Here is a 21,062-nt window from a genome sequence, read left to right as displayed (position 1 = left end):
AACTCCAAATTATCTCTTAATAGCTCCAAAAAGGCCTAATTATATCACTTGACGGATGCTTGACTTATACCGAGAATTAGCAAAATATCTCGGAATATATCGTGATGATATATTAAACTGGAAACACCATATTAGACATAAAGCGGAGAAGATTAGGTTCAAAGTCAAGCAACTGCACTGGTTAGTCGGAAGATACTCTCATCTTGACCTAAAATTAAAGAGATTGGTTTATGAGTCAATTTAGATCTATGGTGTGCAAATATGGGGTTGCACTAAAATATCAAAATAACTAGTAGTCCAACGCACCCAAAATAAAGTTCTACGATTAATTAAATTAATACAAGTACATCAGAACAGTAGTAATAAATTTGTAAATTAAGATTGTACTAAGCATATCTAATGTAAGATCTAAGATGTAATTAAGAAAACAAACTGACGTTGATATAGTTATATCACAAAGAAAGTGAATCTGTTTAGACTTCAGCGAAATAACATTTTAAAATACAAAAAAACTATTTATTTTCTTTAAAAACTGATTTGTTTAATGATAGAAGAGACGACTTTTTAAATCGCGATTAACAAACAACATTGGGGGTTTGTATCTATTAGAGAACAGAAAAACCTATCTGACTCCTTCACCATTCAGGTGGTCTTAAAACAGATGGCTCTTGCACATTATCGTAATTGCCAGTCCCATAAGAGTTGCATAATATAACAAATGTAGTCGATTTAATATAACAGTTAATGTATTAACTTATAATTTTGATTTACGTTTGTCGGTTATTAACTTCTTATTATTATCACTAATCTTTCAACGACATTTACAAACTTTTATATTCCGATGTATCAGACGATGAAGAATTCTGATGAGAAGGTAAAATCCACTTCGAGTTTAAATCGAATTTTAAATTTTTACAAATTGCATTTTGCAGTATATTCGAGCTCATGTATGACGAGCATTGACTGTTTTATTAGATGGACTATGGTTGGTTGATTTAATACTAATTACGTTGTTTCTTGCAAATATTACAAAACTTTGTTATACTTTTTATGTTTCTATTCAAAATTAGTACTCGTAATTTATATATTACAGTACGTGTTAGAGAACAAATTGATTACTAAACCTAACACGTGTTATCCGAAGTGTTTGTTGTGATACGACTTCATTTTTATAATCTAACAACTACACAATAAGATAATCAAATAGACGTCAGTCGTTTTTTTGGAAAAACAAACCGGACCATTGTTTTTCTCGATTGGATAGGTACAAATCGCTTGAATCATCGCTGTTTTTCCGTTTTCCTGGAGCTCCATTAATCCGTCCGTGACCATATTAATTCTTTTTGATTATTGACTGTTGACGACAATATAAATAGTTCTCCCGTGATTCGGAGAAGTCGGATTTTAATGATGACCGACGCTGGGAAATTCCTCTGTCGAATCGGATGGCCTAGTTCGGTGGCGTAGAGGTTATTAACCATATCCATATTTCTGGACGAGTGTGTGTGTTTTTATCACGAGTTCCCGAGACCGTCGAAAAGAAAGACAACGTCTTAAATCAGAAAATCGTCGGACGGACGACGCTTCGCTCCAGTCTCTGTCTGCGGCTAGCGGACTGTCGGACCAAATCTATTTCTGTAAGGTCTTTTGCCTATTGCCTATTTTAAAATCACGGGATTAAGTAAATAACCCAGTTTCTTACGGAGCCAAATGGAACTCGTTTTCGGTTTACCGATATGGTACGTTTCGAAAAATAAAGTTCGGAATGTTGTTCTTCGCTCGGTTTTATTTACTCTGAAATGAATGCCTTTTGCGAGTTGTTGACGCCCGAGTGAAGTAGCGGGTGTTTATGATTTGTTGAGATGAGACGCATATCTGGCTACTATCCTATGACTTGCCTGTCTGTCCATTTGTAACTATTTTCCGTTATTTGTAATACATTTCACTAGCCATAACTTGCAATATAATGATTTGAAATATCCAAGAGATGGGCCGATAGGTGCCACATATATTGAAAGACGGATAATTGAAAAATCGAGAAATTATCAGTGAACTACTTTTTTATACACATATTTTAAAGTCTTCTTTTTACCAACTATTGGTTTATCTGGACTGGACCTACTGTTTAATATGGGTTCCGAGCTACGGTCCTCGGCATTAGGCCTACCGACTGGCGAGTAACCAAGGTTAGAAATCATCCCAGAAGACATCCGGTCTTACCCAGCCTGGTTACTGGCGTGACTGCGATCATTTTCGCTGTCGGATTTTGCACTCTTGCCTAAGAACAATCTCAAATGTTAAATAATCAGAAACACGAATTTACGACCGTGCCCCAGCAGTATTCGAACCCTCGCCTATAGCACCGGCAGGGGGACCGTTCTATCTCCTTTACCTCTGCGCCAACCAAGCCGGCTTCAGTGGAGTACTGTTTCAAAGATATTAAAATATATAATGTCTGCCTGTAATAGTAATTCTAAGCGAAAAAATCATGGTTATCACGCTTGATAACGGATTTTCTTTGGTGAAAAAACAGGAAAGAAAATACCGACATACCAGGTACTCTATGCCTGGATATTGGATTAATATGGGAGGAAATACATAAAATCAAGGCCAACAAGGTAGGAATAATCCATCCCTGATTAGGGGATGGATAGTTTATATGTCCACAGTAGTCTGATTGTCTATAATAAACAGGAAAATCTGATAATAAAAAAGTTACCCAGCTGAACAAGCCGAATTTTTCTAGTTGGTGGCGCGCGCTTGTCAATATTGTTAACAAGGATGGTACTTCCGAGCTCAGTTTAAGTAATAGGTCTGCTTCAGAGTCCATTGTTTAGTAAAATGAACAAAATATATCAGAAAATAACCATGTTGATATTGAAAATTAACCAATTTGTGATTTTTAACACTAATTTTTGTTCATTGAGAGACCAGCCCTTGTTTCACTTGTTTCGAATAATTTTTAATAAGCAATAATACAAGGCAAATTATTGGAAATGTTATCAAATGTGGATAGTATATATATATATATATATATATATATATTTATATTTTACAACTTTTCCCCAATTTTTTGGAAACATGGCGATACCATGTCGAAAAACGCTGTTGATTTGGCAGTGATCCAATCATTGATCCACGTTCACATTTGTTGACCTTTTCGAAACCGTATGTCCAGCCATATTCTGATCAAGGATCTGAATAAGTCGTAACTAGAAGATGCTATACCTACTTAAGTTGTAAGTGGTAACTTCTTTCTCTTCATGTTGCTTTTTTTCATTCTCTTTCATTTTGCCCATCTCATGGTACATCTGAAGTAGCAGATTCATTCGGTTTTATCCATTTATAAATATTGATTTTTTCGCCTTGGTAATGTACTAAATCCACTTTCCATCGCTAGTGACTATGTGATTTCGAAAATTAATGATATATTTTTACTGGAAATCAATACATTGAATTAGTCATATACTAAGTTGAAAATAGTTATTTTATGTAGAGAAGTGTTAAAGCCACCGAATTTAATAGCTGAATTGGTTGTTTATCTATTGGCTGATGCTTTGGTCACATTAATGCTTTTTTCACGATAGATATCGTTGACCAAAATACATGATTGATTATTAGATTGGCTACTGTTTGTTTGCTTTTAATATTTTGCGGCAACAATCCCAAAGAATGTCACAACTTTCTTGAAATTTAGGAAATCTCTGACATATCGGGGCTGATTACTGTTTAATGTGACAATTTAATGTTTTGTTATCTAGGAAATCCAGACAAAGTCATTGTTTGAGCGAACTAAAATTGAGGTGAATTTTGTAAGAGGTTTCAACCGCGGTTTCATTGGATACTATTGTTGAGGTGCCAAATTTATAAATGTAATATGACCAGTTAATGCAAATCCGGTTTTTTGGGAGGTTTCTTTTTCTTATAGTTCTTTGTCAATGCCCAACAATAAGTCAATGCTACAGATACAATACGTATAAATATTGAACTAAACTTAGGAGCTTCATTCACTGCCAATATTTGGGATAAAAATTAAAGTGTTACAGTAGATATTGAACAGCTGCAATTATTAAATGCTATGCAAGCCTAAATTGTCGTAAGCTGCCGGAAGCTGCGTTCACAAATTCAAATAATTTATTACTACTTTAATTTTGTAGATTTTTTATTATTATTATTATTTTTAACATTTCTATTATACCACACATATATCAGATTAAGTATTACAACGTGTCTTTTTTATTTTTCAGGTAAGTTACCGCTACTTGGCGCCCTTCACCTTTTTCAGGATTTGATCTTTGCATTTCTTTTAAAGATATTGTACAGGTATTGTATACTTTCTATACAGGTTTTTCCTTAACAATTATGTTACCTCTGTTTTGAGATAAAATAAAATTATATATTAGTACTATTAGGCGTAAATTTTATTAAAATTTAATAATTTTGCATGTTAGTAACATTCTCCTCAGCTTAATTTATCTTTTGTTTTAATATTAGTATTATATCTAAAACATTTTAGTTATTTTAGTCTATTTTAGTTACTATGCGAATTAAATGTAATACATTTTTTTGGTAAATATTTTATTGGACCAATAGGAACACGGTTGTACGGTTTTTTTTTCAATCAATTCATCTTTTGTATTCCAAAGAATGTACTTCCTAGGTGGTCCCATTAGAACTAAGTCAGGATCAGTTGGAGGGAAGGGTGGCAAATCGAGGGAAACACTCAAATTTCAAACGCACGTACAAAGTTTTCACATATTTTTTATAATATTTGTGTATAATGTTATTTCTGAGCTGATGTGACGGAAAATAGGAAGTCGCTCAGTACAAAAGCCATTCAGTTTACTTTTTAAGCTCTATCTATAGTATATAAGACCGCGTACAAATATTGTAGACAATTGTTTCTATGGTGTAAATGTTAAACCGTGTAGCTTCCAATCGGTAGTCGCGGGTTCGATTCCCGGTGAGGACAATAACTTTTTGTTGTTCTAATTTAGTTAAAACATTTACCAAATCACCTAGGCTAGGTGGCGGACCAAGGGGCCTGAAGCTCTCCTTATTTTCAATCGTCGTTTCTTTATTCCTATTTGTCCTCATACGGGCTGCACTTTTACTTGGTCTACTCATTGTTATAATTAATAAAGTAACTGCATAATTTATTGAGTGAATATCTAATAAAAAAAGAGAAAAATATAATATTTCTAACAAAAGAATTAAAACGAATTAAGTAAGTAATCATCAAACTTAGATTTTTAAATACGAGATAGGTTAAATAGAATTTTTGTTTATTTTATTTAGATATTACAACGATTATTGCACATATATTCTATTCTATTAAAATGCTTTATTTGTGTTAAAAATCTAAGTTTGATAATTTTTTAATTTTTAATCAGTTATTTATTTATTTTATTTTATTTTATTATTTACTTTTTTAAATCGGTTCAATTTTTTTGTTAAAATTATTTTTTCAGCAGGTTTCTTGAAATCAAAGAACATAAGTATTTAATGCTAAAAATGCAATTTTGATCGTACCATGACTGGCTTTTGTATACCGTGATGTTATTTTAGGCATAGAAGCGTCAAAACCATTGAATTTGACAGCCTTTTGTATTAATACATCAGTAGACATCGCTGATAAAAATGCATACAGCCTTATAGTATCAATTATCTTTGAATAATTTAAATAATGGTTTGTGTAGTGAATCTCCCCGCCTCCTCTCGGAGAAAAAAAGAAACATATCGCTATACATCAATGGTTGGGATCCCTCTATCGGGGCCACCCTTATTCGAGAGGTCTAGACATCCATTCCGGCGGATTTATTACCGACTGTTGGTGCGATCCGTTCTCGGGATAGCGGAATTAGCCATTCCGGAATTAGCCATTTTCCAACCGAACCTCCCGGTGAAAAATTGTGGCGATTCCGCGTACCGTTATTAGGGGATGTTTTCGGTCAAGCTTCGGTGAAGAAAGTTAAAACGATTATATGATTTATCCGCCGTGTCTCCCTCTATGGCCTGTTTTTCATTGGTCGTGCTAAAAAATCACAGATTTTGTAAAGCATGTGGTGGTTTAATTTTTGAATTTACCAAGTGTATCGGTAATTAATTTCCGTTTTTTTCGCAAAATAAAATACGTTGTTTATTAAAGATTACGTTAAAAATACGTTATTTGAACTGGGTCAAGGAGCTGTTTTTTACATTCTTCGAAGACTGCGAAGTCTTACGCATGCTCCATCGATACCAAAAGATGATAGTCGGATGGAGCCAGGCCTGGATAGTAAAAAAGCGTAAAATTTCTCGTCCAAGTTATTTGAACACTTCTTGGACTTGTTTTGCTGTATGAGACGACGAGTTGTCGTTTTTCGGTCAATACACATAGCAATAACTATTAACTGTTTTTCCTAGCTTCAACAGTCCATAATATGACACCAATCTGGTTACACCACTTGGAATTGGTTGTTCACTTAGGATTTTCGAAATAAATCCATTTTCATTGCCCGGTACTACTCAATCCAGAACTGACTTCCTTTCATACCTTTGAAGTAGCATTTCACCGACGATTTTTCGATTTTCTAATTGAATTCATGTAGCATCCATCTTCCATCGCTTCTAATCATTCAGAATTCGCAGTTCGAATTGCAGTTTGTATGATGTCTTCCTACAATAACTCTTAAAATTCCACAACCATAAACGTTTTGTACCTACCATGACGTTATTTGTATTAGACGTTGAAATCGTCACATTTTGATTGTCGAAACTACATTTCACACGTTTTTATGGTTGTAATATCAAATTTGTACCCCATAAGTCCAAATAGGTCTTATTATTGACAGAAAAATCAGTCACCTTCATCTTGGCCTAAGCTTGGAGTTTCCTCCAATTTGAAGTGCTGTCGGTAAATATGGTTTCTTGTTGTTGCGATATCAATCAAGTATGGAGCCGATGTACGAGTAGTCTCATGACACTAATTTCAGCCGAAGTAGGTTTGAATGCCGGGAATATACGATTCCAGCAGTTGACAATAGTTTAGCAATTATAATTTGCTCATCTTGTGATTCAATCCTAAATACCATACCTGGTCAAATATCAGTGTGACTTGCAGTAATATTGCATGGTAGTATTTATCGCATTTTCAAGAACCGCTGATACTCTATGCACTTAGTCGATAGTTGAGTGGTGATTCTGGAATCTAAACCTAAAATCTGATATATTTGGAAGTTTAACACGTTTAATCAGTAATCACTCAATCAATTTGAATATCGCAGCTAGACTCAACAACATTTTTTGTTGAAACAAAGGAATAAATTCCCTCAAATAAAATTTTTATTTTGTTGGATTATTAGTACTTATGATAAATTGTCGGTAGCAGTATGATAATAATATACGCTATCTATTATGAATCCCTCAGGATTAATTCACCGTCCCGCTAAAGTAATATATAATAATATACCTATTACATTAATTAAATTTCACAAGCGAGCGAGCTTTGCCAAAATCGTTTTGGGGAAATATACAATGGTGAAATTATTTTTAGATAAAATTTATCCATGACTTTAAATTATGATGGCAATCTCCTGCCACGTAATGATTAATCTGAGATGAAAACAAATCACACGGGAAAAATCCACGATATATATCGAGAAAACTAGAATAATAATTCATAGCAAGCTGAAATGTTTTGTAATGGTGTACGAAACCTAAAATTGATTATAATCAGAAATAGACTTTGGTAGAATGAAAATATAACATTTTTTAAAACTGTGCGTCAAAATAGTAAGGAAAAACTATCCACGAATAGACTCTAATGCACCCCCACCCCCAGGATAGAAAATGTATTTTTTTTAAATTAAATTACTGTTTGTTCACCACCTTGTCAACAAATTCAATATACTCTTCTACTTGGTGGTAGCTTATAAACTTAATAACAAAATTTAAGAAAAACTTAATTATATCACTTGATGGATGTCTGATTCCTCAATCAGAATCAGCTAAATACCTCGGAATATATCTCGATGGTAGGTTAAACTGGAAACATCATATTAGACAAAAATCAGAGCAAATTAGACTCAAAGTCAAGCAACTGTACTGGTTTGTCGGAAGAAACTCTCAACTTGATCTAAAATCAAAGAGATTGGTCATAAAGCCTATTTGGCCCTATGGGTTGTAAATATGGGGTTGCACTAAAACATCAAACCAATTGGTAATCCATTGCAGCCAAAGCAAAGTTCTTCGATTAATTACCAATGTTTATCGCTACGTAAACAACAAAGAGCTGCACAATCACCTCGAAATCAAATGGATACACGAAATAATCCAAGATTTCGCGTTAAAAGATGAAATAAGGTTGCTAAAATACACTGACGTGGAGCAATACAGCTACTGGACAACATTCAGGAAATCAGAAGATCGAAGCGAACCAAACCACATGAACTAGTTTGGTGTATAAGTGTATTTAGCTTAAATAGTTAGTTTTATTTTAATTTGGGAAATACATATTGATGTATTAATCCTGTACTCGCCTTAAGTAGTAACAGAACTAGAAGGAATAATAGGACAGTAGTACTAAGCATATCGAATGTAAGATGTAATTAATAAAAAAAAATGTAGAAGTTTGAGTGGAATCGTGATCTATCTTTGACGTTTTTCATGAAAAGGTATAGGGTGTGTCAGTAAATATAAAAGGAAATATACATGAATTTCTTAATTTTTTATACTATTTAGCAATTGCTAAATGTACTGTGTTATGGAATATGCCCGGAAGGCTAAAATTGGCTGAAGTAATAATAAACTATAATCTTGGACATCGGTTAATATATATATTTCTATAGTGAAGCTTATGAGAAATAATAAAATAATTAAATGACTTATTTGATAAGTTGACTAGGATTAACACTTTCTCGGTCATAGAACTAGTATATTTGTAGGAATTAATGAAAGTGTTTAAACCAATTTTACAGCTTTAGATTAGATTCAATACAAAAATTATTACTATGGCAACAGTCTATCTGCTTTAATATCTGTATAAACCAGATTAGATGGGCTTCAGGATTGAAATTTGAGGCATTTTGCTGTTATATTATAACTAATTAAAGAGATAATAATAAAAGTATAACAATAAAATTCATACCTTAGAAACAAATTACAAAAAAAAAGAAAATTATGCCTAGGAGTAACACGAGTAGCAGTACTAGAAGATGATGATTTTATTGTTTTTTGCTGACAGGGATGGTGATCAATCATAGTCATCAAAATTGTAGAGTTAGTCAGCTTCCTAAATGATAAAAGCAAATAGCTTACCATCCTTGAACGCTATCCAAATTTAAAAGAAGATTCAGAGAATTTAACACAGGTTTGTATTCATCAGGATCTGTAAAAATATTTTTTTCTTTAGCAGATTTAATACTAGATTTTATACAATTAGAGGCTGTTTGTCTGATAGTACATTTAAAAATATAGTGTTCATGAAAGGAAATTCTTCTTTTACTAATTAATAGGCTCGGATGGATTAGTTTTATTTTATTCATATAACATAATATCTGATTGTATTTTGTGTTTTATTTAAAAACAGTTACAAATACACGACTTAAAAGTATTTTATATTTCGTATTTTAAATACATGCGAGATAATATTTTGTAATTTGTATTTTAAAGAAAAATCTGTTAACATGTCTTCAATGTTCTTCTTAGTCTACACCACATAATTTACATCAGTTTATAGTATATATAAAAGTTCATTGTAGAATATATTTTGGATCCGATGAATCATCAAATTAATATTATTAGGCCGACGTAAAAGTTTCATAAACATAAGAAACACTTGAGTGAACATTAAGCTTTTCCTGGATAGTTTGTTTATATTTGTTTCTTCCCAAAAGGAAATTATTTGCTACATGAACTGTCCCTCAGTACAGTCGATTTTTACGATTCCTCCGGGTTTCGTTGCCTTGAGGTAAATAAAAGCCGACTTGGCAAGCCAACAATCATTAGGTGGTATCGCTCAGCCGTTAAAAGCAGGAATTAGAACAAAATACCTTTTTTTGTCTCAATGTACTTTATTACATTACTTTTAAAGACAATTGTACGATGCCAATATATTTTAAAATATTTGGAATATTTAATTAGCAATTAATTATTTTGTTGATGATTGTTAACCAAGAAAAACATTAATTCGGTGGCGGGCTGTAGTAGTTTTTGCTGTTATTATTTTAATTGGCTTCTTATTAGTTTTTGTTTTGGGAAATAGAACCATTTGATACAATGCAGGAATTTTTAGTCTTCCTTTTTCTCTAATATGTTTATGGTTTAGGATATCTCTTTATGGTTTTTATTTATATATATAAGCACAATGAAGCACAACTTGAAGGTAGCAGATGAGATTCTGCTGAAACGTCGTCAAGACATTAACATACGCGGATGGAAGTTTGGTATACTACCGTAGCACCCGCGGAAGCATAATCAGAGTGTTATATAGCTAAGAGACTATTTAGTATATCATATCATTCGGGAGAACAGAAATTTTATATAGAAAATCTAAAAGTATCATGTTTTTTTGTTAAATTATATGTTTTTCCTATTTATATTCACTTATTTTATTTAGGTATTATACAATAATTTTAATTTAGTAAAATACGAATATTAATTACTTATTTTTCTGTATTTCTTTTCCTTTTCCTCTGTATAAATTGATGCAATGTATTGTTTTTTTTGAAGTGACCAAAAATAATTACCCATTATGTTAATATTTTGTCGTCCTTCATCTCTTTTATGTCCTGAATGGACCATTCCCCTTGCTCTTCACTCACATCACCTAAGTTTTCAATAAAAATAGTCAAGATAGTTTCCAGTCAGTGTTATTTATCTACTGGTTTAAGGTCTTTCTCATATTTAAAAATTCAGTCACTTCTTTAAGTGATATCCAATATAGGTTCTTTTATAATCATCGTTACTTGGAAACATAAATTTACTATGTAGTGGATTGGTGGTTATAGGAGTAATTTTTTTACTAGAGAATATACTAGAGTTTTATGGAAAATTATCTTTTTGTGAAGCTTCTAAGTTTTTCTTGCTGTTTAGTGTTTTTTGAATCAGCGTTGATCCCTTGCTCTACTGTTTCACTTATGTATTTATAAAAGACGTAAGCTTTTTAAATGCTTTTTGTTTTCCAAACAACATGGAGGTTGCTTTTAAATCTCCCCATAACATCCAATCACGAGGTCTAATCATGTAATGTTCTGTAAAATTATATTAAGATTTTGTTAAGTTACCTTCATATGAAGTGAATTTGTGTGTGAAAAAGTGAACAACAGAATAAAACAGATATTTTAAACTTGCCCTTTTGACTTTTTTATTATCATTTTCAGAATATCGAAAGAAAACGCCTTGTCTATAATTTATAGTCAAATTGTATTTATTGAAAATATTGGCCATTCGATTCTGTGCGAATTGACCATATCTCAGACAATTTATGGGTGCCTTTCCAATAGAATAGTTTCTATCTTGCGCTGAATTTTTTTAACTTCTTCGGAATGTCGATGTTTTTCAATCAATGTTGATTGACACTTCAAGTGATTGAAGTTTGATTGAAGTGAATTTTTGAAGTGAAGTGATTTTTTTAGGTTTCTACAGCTCACAATATACGACACCAACCGGGTCCCACCAGACACAGAGCGACCAAAATGGTTTGGCTTTGCAATTCCTTATTTTCAAGCTTCTTCTGTCTACCAGGATGTTCTTTATCTTCAAGGTTGAAATAGCTACATTTGTATTATACAAACCACTTTTCACATATTCTTAGGATTGAAGCATTCTCACCTTCAGTTTATACCAGCAAACGATGACACAAGAAAAGTAATGCGTGCAGCAAATGTACTTTTCCATACCCAAAAGTAGTTTTGTAGAATAAAATAAATATCAATTCATAACATTGCTAGTGAAGTATTTGTTACAAAAACTGGAAATTAATTACCGACTCATCCAGTAAGTTGGTCTAAAATATATTTTAACTACCTGTTTTAATGAATCATGATATGACGTTTAAAGTAATATTTCTCTTTAGTTGATTGATTTCCTGTTTCATACCCAGTGATCTATATATTTAATGCCATAACCGACGACTGCCTACATATACATGTGGATATTTTTTCTTTTTAAATATTGCTTTTAATGTATATGAATAATTTAGAATTATATCGTGTACATTTTCCATCTTTCCCATTCCCAATGGGAATCGACATCTGGGAGAACCCCACTGCAATGCGGTAATAATTTATTTTAATATTAATTAGTTTTTTATTGATATGTTTTTTTGCTGTCCGAAGAAACAAAGGACGGTGCAGTCTAATTATTTTACCGCTTGGACGTGGTGCATTTTCTGTACCGGCTTTGTAATGGGACTGCAACTTAACTCATCAATCATTCAATTGTGATATTTGCTGCAAACAATAAGGCTGATTGGCATGAAGCACGTTTCGTAATTGTTTGCTCATTTGCTTTACTGTTCTATTAATAAGCGTGTAGTAGACTATTGTTTTCGATTTTTACTACAATTTTGTACAAGTTGTCGCCGTATTTTGTTAAAATTTATTCGTTATTTAAAGGAAGTAAGTTTTTTTATTTTAGTTTTTTTATAGTATTCAACACGTAATTGAATTGTTCAAGGATTTGGTACGTTAACTCATTTTACACTAGATTGTACCGGAAAGTTATAACCGTTTTTTTTTGGATTTTTTTATCTTGCCCATCTTTCCGGCAATTTATGGAATACCATTCCAAACAAAAAAGCTTGTTTGTCCTTTGAGTAAAATCATTCATCGAGCTATATTTTAACATCTTCGAAATTGGCGAAGTACTGTGCGTGTCATATTGATGCGAAAATTTGATAGCCTGACGAGGCAAGGTTTGGAGAGTATGGCCCATAATATGTTTTAATATATGATATGTCCCATAATATGTTTTATGAGACTGCGCGCTATCGTGCTGTAAAATCACTTTACCGTGTCTTCGGGTCCATTCTGAATATTTTTGGATCAGTGCATGGTTCAGATTGATCATTTGTGGTCGGTAGCGATCACTGTCAACTGTTTTACCAGTTTTCAACAGTTCATAATACACCACGCCACTGTGGTCCCTCCAGATGCGCTTAAATTTTTCAAAATAACTCCACTTTTCAGCTAATATATATATATATATATATATATATATATATATATATATATATATATATATATATATATATATATATATATATATATATATATATAATATTTTCTCATTATCTAAAACGATTCTATTTTTTTTAACACATTTTACACATTAACTATCACATTTTTCGAACAGTTGGGTAGGTTACCCAAATTAATATTATCTTCAGCAATACTTGCGTCTTAATAAGAAATTGGTTAACTTTCTGTAATAATAGCAATATGTACACGCAATAAGCATATAATAGAGTATATGACACCATATGTATATGTGAGCATCCATCCTGTATCAAAGAAAATAGCGATAATGACAATCTGAGTTGGATCTTTGTAAGTAGTAGGTATTCCTCAGGAAACAAAAGATTTTTAAAAACAGCATTTTAGAATTCCCGACACTAAGAGAGAAAACACCCAAGTCCGACTCTCAATCAAGGAACCAGTGATGGAACTGAACCTATAAAACCCCGATAAAGATACTCGGCGGCCCCTTGTTTCTTCGGGCTAGCTCAAGTAGCTGTGTTGTCAACTATATATTGTCAATCACTGGAGTAAATTATAAATAATCCCATTAGTTTCTATACTTCATCACGTGCCCATTCTCAATTCTCATATATATGTACTTGATAACAATTTTTTTTATAACTTCTTTATTAGATACGCTTAGTACAATCTTAATTATTATTATTATTACAATTAATTTATTACTACTTTTCCTATGTGCTTGGATTAATTAACAAGCAAGACGAGTGCGAGAAAATACATGAGTATGTATTCCTCAATTATAAAATTACAATTATTTATTAATTATTAACTTACAGCTATAGTTTACACTAATAATACACACTAAATGTTCACACAAGTTCGTATGGTTTTGTTCGTTTCAATCTCCTGACATCCTGCGCGCTGTCCAGCAGTTGTATTGCTTCCACGTTAGAATGATTTAGTAATCTTCTTTCGTGTTTCAAGGCGAAATCCTGCACAACTTCGCAAATCCATTTGATTTCCAGGTCATCGTGCAGTTCTTCATTGGTTACATAGCGATAGGCATTGGTAATCAATCGAAGAATCTTGTTTTGACAGCGCTGTATGACTAACTGATTTGAATTTTTAGTGCAACCCCATATTTGTACCCCATAGGTCCAAATTGGCTTTATAATTGTATTATAGATCAATCTCTTTGATTTTAGATCAAGTTGAGAGTATCTTCCGACTAACCAGTATAGTTGTTTTATTTTGGTTCTAATGTGTTTTGCTTTTTGTCTAACGTGATGCTTCCAATTTAATCTACCGTCAATATGGATTCCAAGGTATTCTGCTGATTCTGCTTGAGGAATCGGGCATCCATTGAGTGATATAATTAAGTTTTTATTATTTCGCCTTAATGCAAAATTAACGTGGACAGATTTGGAGCTATTAAGTTGAATTTTCCAATTTTTTGTCCATTTGTAGATTTTGTTGACTGCCACTTGCACTTTTTCTATTGCCCTAGGCAGAGATATATCTTTTGCCATAATAACTGTGTCATCAGCAAAGGTTCCAAGATGTGTTTCTTTTGTTGTTGGAAACTTGGTAATAATATTGGATAAGTATTTATACTAGGGCCTGTTCACGAAAGAAGGATAGTTCTGAGTTCCTCACTAAAATGCATGTGATAAACGCACGATGACGATAATAAATTTGTATTATGTTTAATAGAGATAATATAATATATATTTTAAACGATGTCTCCCTTGTCTAATAGCTATATGTATACAAGGTTTTTCAATCACACAAACCAATCAAATGCTTTTGTTTTAACAATTTAAACTAGCCAATGACACGTTGCGATAGTAGTGCTATCTACTGATTAAACTGGGCAAAACATTTCTCCAAGGTCGCCTACACAGTTGAATTTCTATTTTTTCTATGCAAGTCGTCGTGACTCCATATTACCGAACTCTGTCTTTCTAAAATTTACGAATTTCTATATCTGTTCGGTAAACAGTTAAATATGCAACGAATTGAAAGTGTGTGTGTGTATGTTTTTAAAACGTTTAAAAATAAGTTGGATATGTCCGTTTTCGCCAACAAATTTCGCGAGATGAATCACTCCACTCATTACGTTATTCACGATCAACCGACTCGATTTAAAAGTGTCGGAATCGACTTATTCTATTAGATTCGAAAGTTTGCCGGTCGTAATTTAGCCGATAATTGGTTTGTTCATAGTATTATTATATACGTTTATGAGATTACTGTTTTCATCACCGATTGTGATTATAGCTTGTTTATTTATTGCTATTTAACAGTTTTATTGGCGTGATTTTTGTTGAATTTGTTATATTTTGTGTTGAAATTTAGAAGGATAAATCATCAAACCTTCATTCATTAAATTATTCATTTTAAAAAGCCATTATTTAACAAAAATTTGTACAATGTATATATGTATATATGTGTATATATGTGTATATATATATATATATATATATATATATATATATATATATATATATATATATGTGACACGGGACGTCACAACAAACACGGATAACAGACAATAGACGGACGTGTCAAAACGTCGCAATGGTGCCACCACAACTCCAACTTTTCCAATTGTTCTGACAACATGATGACACCGAATCAACGATGTCGAACTTCTTCAGCATTTCGAAACCGGTCGTTTCGGTGCCAGCAAAGCTATGCTGCATCAGTCTGAACAATTGGTAATCATCCATGTCCATACGAGCATTACCATATGTATCTGAAAGTTCCTGATGAGTTGCGACACCAAACTTCTTCAAATAACATAACGAAAATTCCATTATTAGCGTCTTTATACCAAACGAAACTTATTTTGATTATAATTTGCCAGAATGTGAAAATTCGACGATTCAATGTGTCACTTCGAAAGAAGTAACCAAAGTCAAATCAAAGCTGACATTAATCCAAATAACTCGCCAGGTTATGGTATAATAACAAGAAAATTGTTACAAAAAACTACTGTGCGTGTCCCATTGATGCGAAAAGTTGATAGCCTGACGAGGCAAGGTTTGGGGAGTATCGCGGGTCCGACAATATGTCCTATAATATGTTTTATGAGACTGCGCGCTATCGTGCTGTAAAATCACTTTACCGTGTCTTAATTAAAAGCTCACATTAATCCAAATAAATCGTCAGGTTATGGTATAATAACAAGAAAATTACTGCAGAAACTATCAAGAAGGTGAGCTCATCAAATTAATCAATGTTGCTTTTCGATTAAAATATATCCCAGACATTTGGAATCTTTGGAGAATGATGATTCCTAAACCTGGAAAATCACTAAATGAAATGAAAACTTGATACAAAGCTTCACTGGAAGGGATATGTAAAAATGAGATGAAAAGAACTGTAGTTAAAATACGGGAAAATGTATTAGTTAATTGGAGACAATCACAATTATTCGTACATATTAAATTGCTATTATATAAGTAAGTATAGAAGTTTTTAAGGTCATACGGAATTCAATTATGGGGATGTTCTGCGAAAAGACGAATACAGATACAAGTTTTTCAGAACAAAGTCCTGACAGTACTGTAGGTGCTCTCATATGAATAACTACTCACACTGAGACCTTTAAATACTGACTGGCGCTCAGGAAATCAAGGGAATTGCAAGGAAACAGGAGGACATACTTCATTCTAATTGTTAATATCGAAGTAATACAACTTATGGATACCACCAGAACAGGACCACTTGATCTTGTGGAGGGTACTGTAGTGAGGTGAATTTAATAGAAAAAAGCAGTGTTTATACATAAACATTATTACACCAGATATTAAGATACGGCCGATGGTTCCCCCTAGATATAAGTGTAGGTTAGTCGGCAACGACAGTGGTGACTACTGAATTATTATAGAAGTCGGTTCAATCTTCTTTATCCATAGAAAACTCATTGGAAGTTATTTGTTCTTCATTCCAAAAACGTAATTTGTATATTGAAGGCACCATCATTTCTTGGATAATTTTAGCAGTTCAGTTGAATGATGTCATTGATATTTTTGACTATTTTTTTTATTTAGTTCGTTGTGTAATATCAGGTTATCTTGGAGACCGAACTTTGCTCCGATCATTCGAAAGGCTGTTGGTTTGTCACATGTAATCGTAATTAACTTTACTTTAAGTCGCATATATCATAATTAAGTTATAAATTAACCAATACCAACTGAAATCACTTGATTTTGTGTTGTACCCTCAGATATTCTGTTAAAATGAGTACCGATGAATAAAGAAAATTCGCTTCAGCGGGCAGTTGATGGTAAACTAGGGCTCTCTTGATAAATATTGACACCAAGAAAAATAAATACTATTTGTCTTAAGCTTGTTTCATCAATACAAGCATCTAAATCAGATGCGTAGGTGACGTGAAGGTGAGATGTGATGGAAGTTTCAGTTTCTAGATGGACAACCCCCTGTTCGCAAACTGAATGGATGATGAACAAATAATCTCAGTTACAATAATTTTTCTTAATATGGAACGGAACCAAATAATAAAATGATTAATACATAAGAAAACAGCGAATAATAGCTGATTAGATAATAAACGTAAATATTATCAACCAAATGAACTTGACATTCAAATATTTATTCAAGTGAGCCAAGCGGCTTTAAAATCCTGAATGAATAATTGAATCAAGATCGCCTCCCTCCCCCGCCCCAAACCATACTCTTATGTCAATGCAAGAAAGCCATTAAAACCCAGCGACTTAACACTTAAAGATACTGATTCGTAATTTTCAGAATACAATCATATTTACTGGGAAAACAGTGCTTTATTAGTGCTTATTGTCTTAGGGATATAATTATATCAAATCCAAATACTAAATTAAAATTACTCAATCAGTAATCTTATTTTGTTAAATGAGCTGTTATTGTGTATATTAAATTCTTCACTCTGTATATTCTCTTCTTCACATTTAATAGTCAAAATATTTTCCATCATTTTCTACAATGCTCTCATCTTTCTGGTGAGTACGCTGGAGGTGGAAGAATTTCCCATTCGAGGGTACACAGTTGTAGTATCTTTCACAACTCCTGGCAATGTGTGGATGAGCGTTGTCATGCAAGAGGATAACTTCAACACTGGGTATTATTGGTATTTTTTGCAACGATACTTAGTAGGCATTAGTAGAAGACATCTGCACTAACAGTTAGTGGTAGATCGATTGCTAAACTCATCCAGTAAGCCTTGCAATTCATTGTACTTTTTTCTATTAAACTTTTTTGGTTTCCATCATTGAATTTTGAGGGGTTTAAACAATTCTGAACGTTCCGTGATTAACATCCTTATACAGTACGTAAGTCAGTAATACCCTGCGAAAAAGTGTTTTATGTAGAGCCATCGGTTTTAACAATTAGCTTTTCTAATATAGCACATTTTTTATACAGAAATTAAAATCGAGTTGACTCATTGCTGCATGGTAGTCCGGAAATACCTAATAATAATAACATTTTGTTTATTCTTTTAATCTAAAGCGTTTATATGCGTACAATTGTAATGTGAATACAGATAAAGTAATAGGATTAATTTATTTTCTATTGTAGTGCAATGAAACTGTCAAAGTGTAGCAAACAATTTTAAATAACATATGTAAACAGAGGTTTTATTTACAGTACACTTGTATAAGTAATCTTCTATTTTTTTGGATTATATATTTGAAGTGGGAGTCGAGAAGATAATTGAAATTCATGATATGAAATTATTTATTTATTTATTGAGTTTCTGAATAGTTTTGCATTTCACTAAAGTTTATAATAAGCTATTATGTTTGTTATTTTGCCAGTTTTCAATTAATTTACGAACAAAATTTGCTTTGCGTCCAACAACCTCTCTTCTCATTTTGCAGCCAAGTTTTGATTGAGGATTGAAGCTGTAGGTTTAAAGCACAAAAATCCTTGTTTTTTTTAAATATTTAATTGAATATGCTTCGATGACACTGCTTTCTAACCCCTAACACTTCAAATAAGTGATCTATCTATCTATCTATCTTTGTACTTGTCCTCATTTCTAATTTTCTATGTAGTATTAAAAATACTTCAAAGAACTTTGCACACCGTAGATATAGTGCAGATTGTTATCCAAACCACCGCCATTTTTTTTCCACTCATGGAAATATATGATTGATTCTTCTTAACATGTTCTTTCCACTTGTGCAATAAAAAAGCTGAAGGAACTAATCCAAATTGAACAAATCCAAGGCATTCAAGAATACCTAGAGAATTTGACACCAACTGAGGCTACAGACTATTCGTTGTGGAAAGCAACAAGAAAGCTTAAGGACCCCAGCAGCATAACCCACCTATTAAAACAAACGAAAATAATTGGGCTAGAAGCAATAAAGAGAAGGCCGACATTTTCTCAAAACACTTAAAAAATGTTTTTAAACCTTTCCAGTCTCAGCTACATAAATATGATTAAAATAAAATTACTAGCTTTCTAGATTCGCCATTTCAAGTGGACTTGCCGCACGAGAAATTAACGGTCAAAAAACAAACAATAATGAAAGAGATTAATATTAAAAAAGCTCCTGATGACTTAATTACTGGTAAAATTTTAACTATCAGAAAAGGGTATAAAACTATTAACATTCATATTTAATGCTATGCTACGAATTAATTACTTCCCTAGTGCCTGGAAAGTAGCTAAAATATTAATGATTCTTAAGTCAGGAAAAATACCAGAAGATGTGATCTCCTACCGACCTATAAGTTTATTACCGAAAATCTCGAAAGTTTTCGAGAAAATATACATAAAGAAGCTAAACTATATAATAGAAAAAAGAAAAATTATTCCAGAACATCACTTTGGCTTTCGCAATAAGCATGGGACTATAGAACAAGTGCATAGACTTGTGAACAAAATAAACACTGACCTAAATGCCAAAAGATATTGTTCGGCCGCTTTTCTAGACATACCCCAGGCTTTTGACAAAATATGGCATACGGGCTTGCAGGTTAAACTAAAGAAACTTCTCCCTCGTCCGGACTATCAGTTACTAAAGTCGTATCTCACTGATAGACATTTTATTCTAAGTCAAGGCGATGAACATACCGAATTAAACCCCATATATTCAGGAGTTCCACAAGGTAGTGTACTGGGTCCAGTACTGTATCTTCTGTATACGGCCGATCTGCCCACCACAAAAATAACTACTGTGGCAACATACGCAGACGACACAGCAATCTTGGCATCCCATGAAGATCCAGTCACAGCATCAACAAACCTACAAACCCACCTGGAGCAAATAAAATTATGGTTGAAGACATGGCGCATTAAAGCCAATGAAACAAAATCTACGCATGTAAGGTTTACCCTGCGTAGAAGAACATGTCCACCAGTGAATATCAATCATCGTCAACTCCCCCAAGCAGAGCATGTTAAATATCTTGGTATGCACTTAGATCGACGCCTAACCTGGAAGAAGCACATACTCTCTAAACGGAAACAACTTGGACTTAAATTATATCAAATGTATTGGCTCATCGGGCGCAAATCCAAGTTATCATTAGATAATAAGGTGTTGCGGTATGAGTCTATATTCAAGCCCATTTGGTCATATGGAATCCAACTATGGGGAACCGCTAGCAAGTCTAATATACCCATCATTTCACCAGCATTCCAATTATGTATATTTTACTCTGACAATCAGTATGAATCAGAGGATATATAATTTAAAAACCTGATTCATTTGTCTAGATAATGAATGTGCTTAATCAGATGTCGGATGTTTACCTCTGATGTAATGAGCCTTATTATTTCAAGTCCTTGTTGAGTCTGATTAATCTGTAAAGTAATACTGTCTGATCGCATTTGATACAAGCAATAAGGCGATATTTGCTTTAAAT

General features: G+C 32.8%; 2 protein-coding genes across 3 annotated transcripts in view; both read left to right on the top strand.

Annotated features, from left to right (window-relative positions):
- LOC143203413 (uncharacterized) overlaps positions 1–4,368 on the top strand; it is a 37,186-nt gene extending 32,818 nt beyond the window's left edge. Inside the window, exon 3 of the mRNA XM_076415531.1 lies at positions 4,248–4,368. The gene's annotated coding sequence lies outside the window, so the exon portion shown is untranslated. The remainder of the gene's footprint in view (positions 1–4,247) is intronic.
- Positions 1–21,062, top strand: part of LOC143203998 (uncharacterized) — a 170,525-nt gene that overhangs the window by 45,845 nt on the left and 103,618 nt on the right. The window lies entirely within an intron of this gene.

The sequence above is a fragment of the Rhynchophorus ferrugineus genome, unplaced genomic scaffold (assembly GCF_030347505.1).
Source record: "Rhynchophorus ferrugineus isolate W39M unplaced genomic scaffold, kcgeb_rfMv2 rfM10, whole genome shotgun sequence".
Lineage (NCBI taxonomy): Eukaryota > Metazoa > Arthropoda > Insecta > Coleoptera > Curculionidae > Rhynchophorus > Rhynchophorus ferrugineus.
The sequence above is the reverse complement of the archived record's forward strand: the minus strand, read 5'-3'. Positions and strand labels throughout refer to the sequence as shown.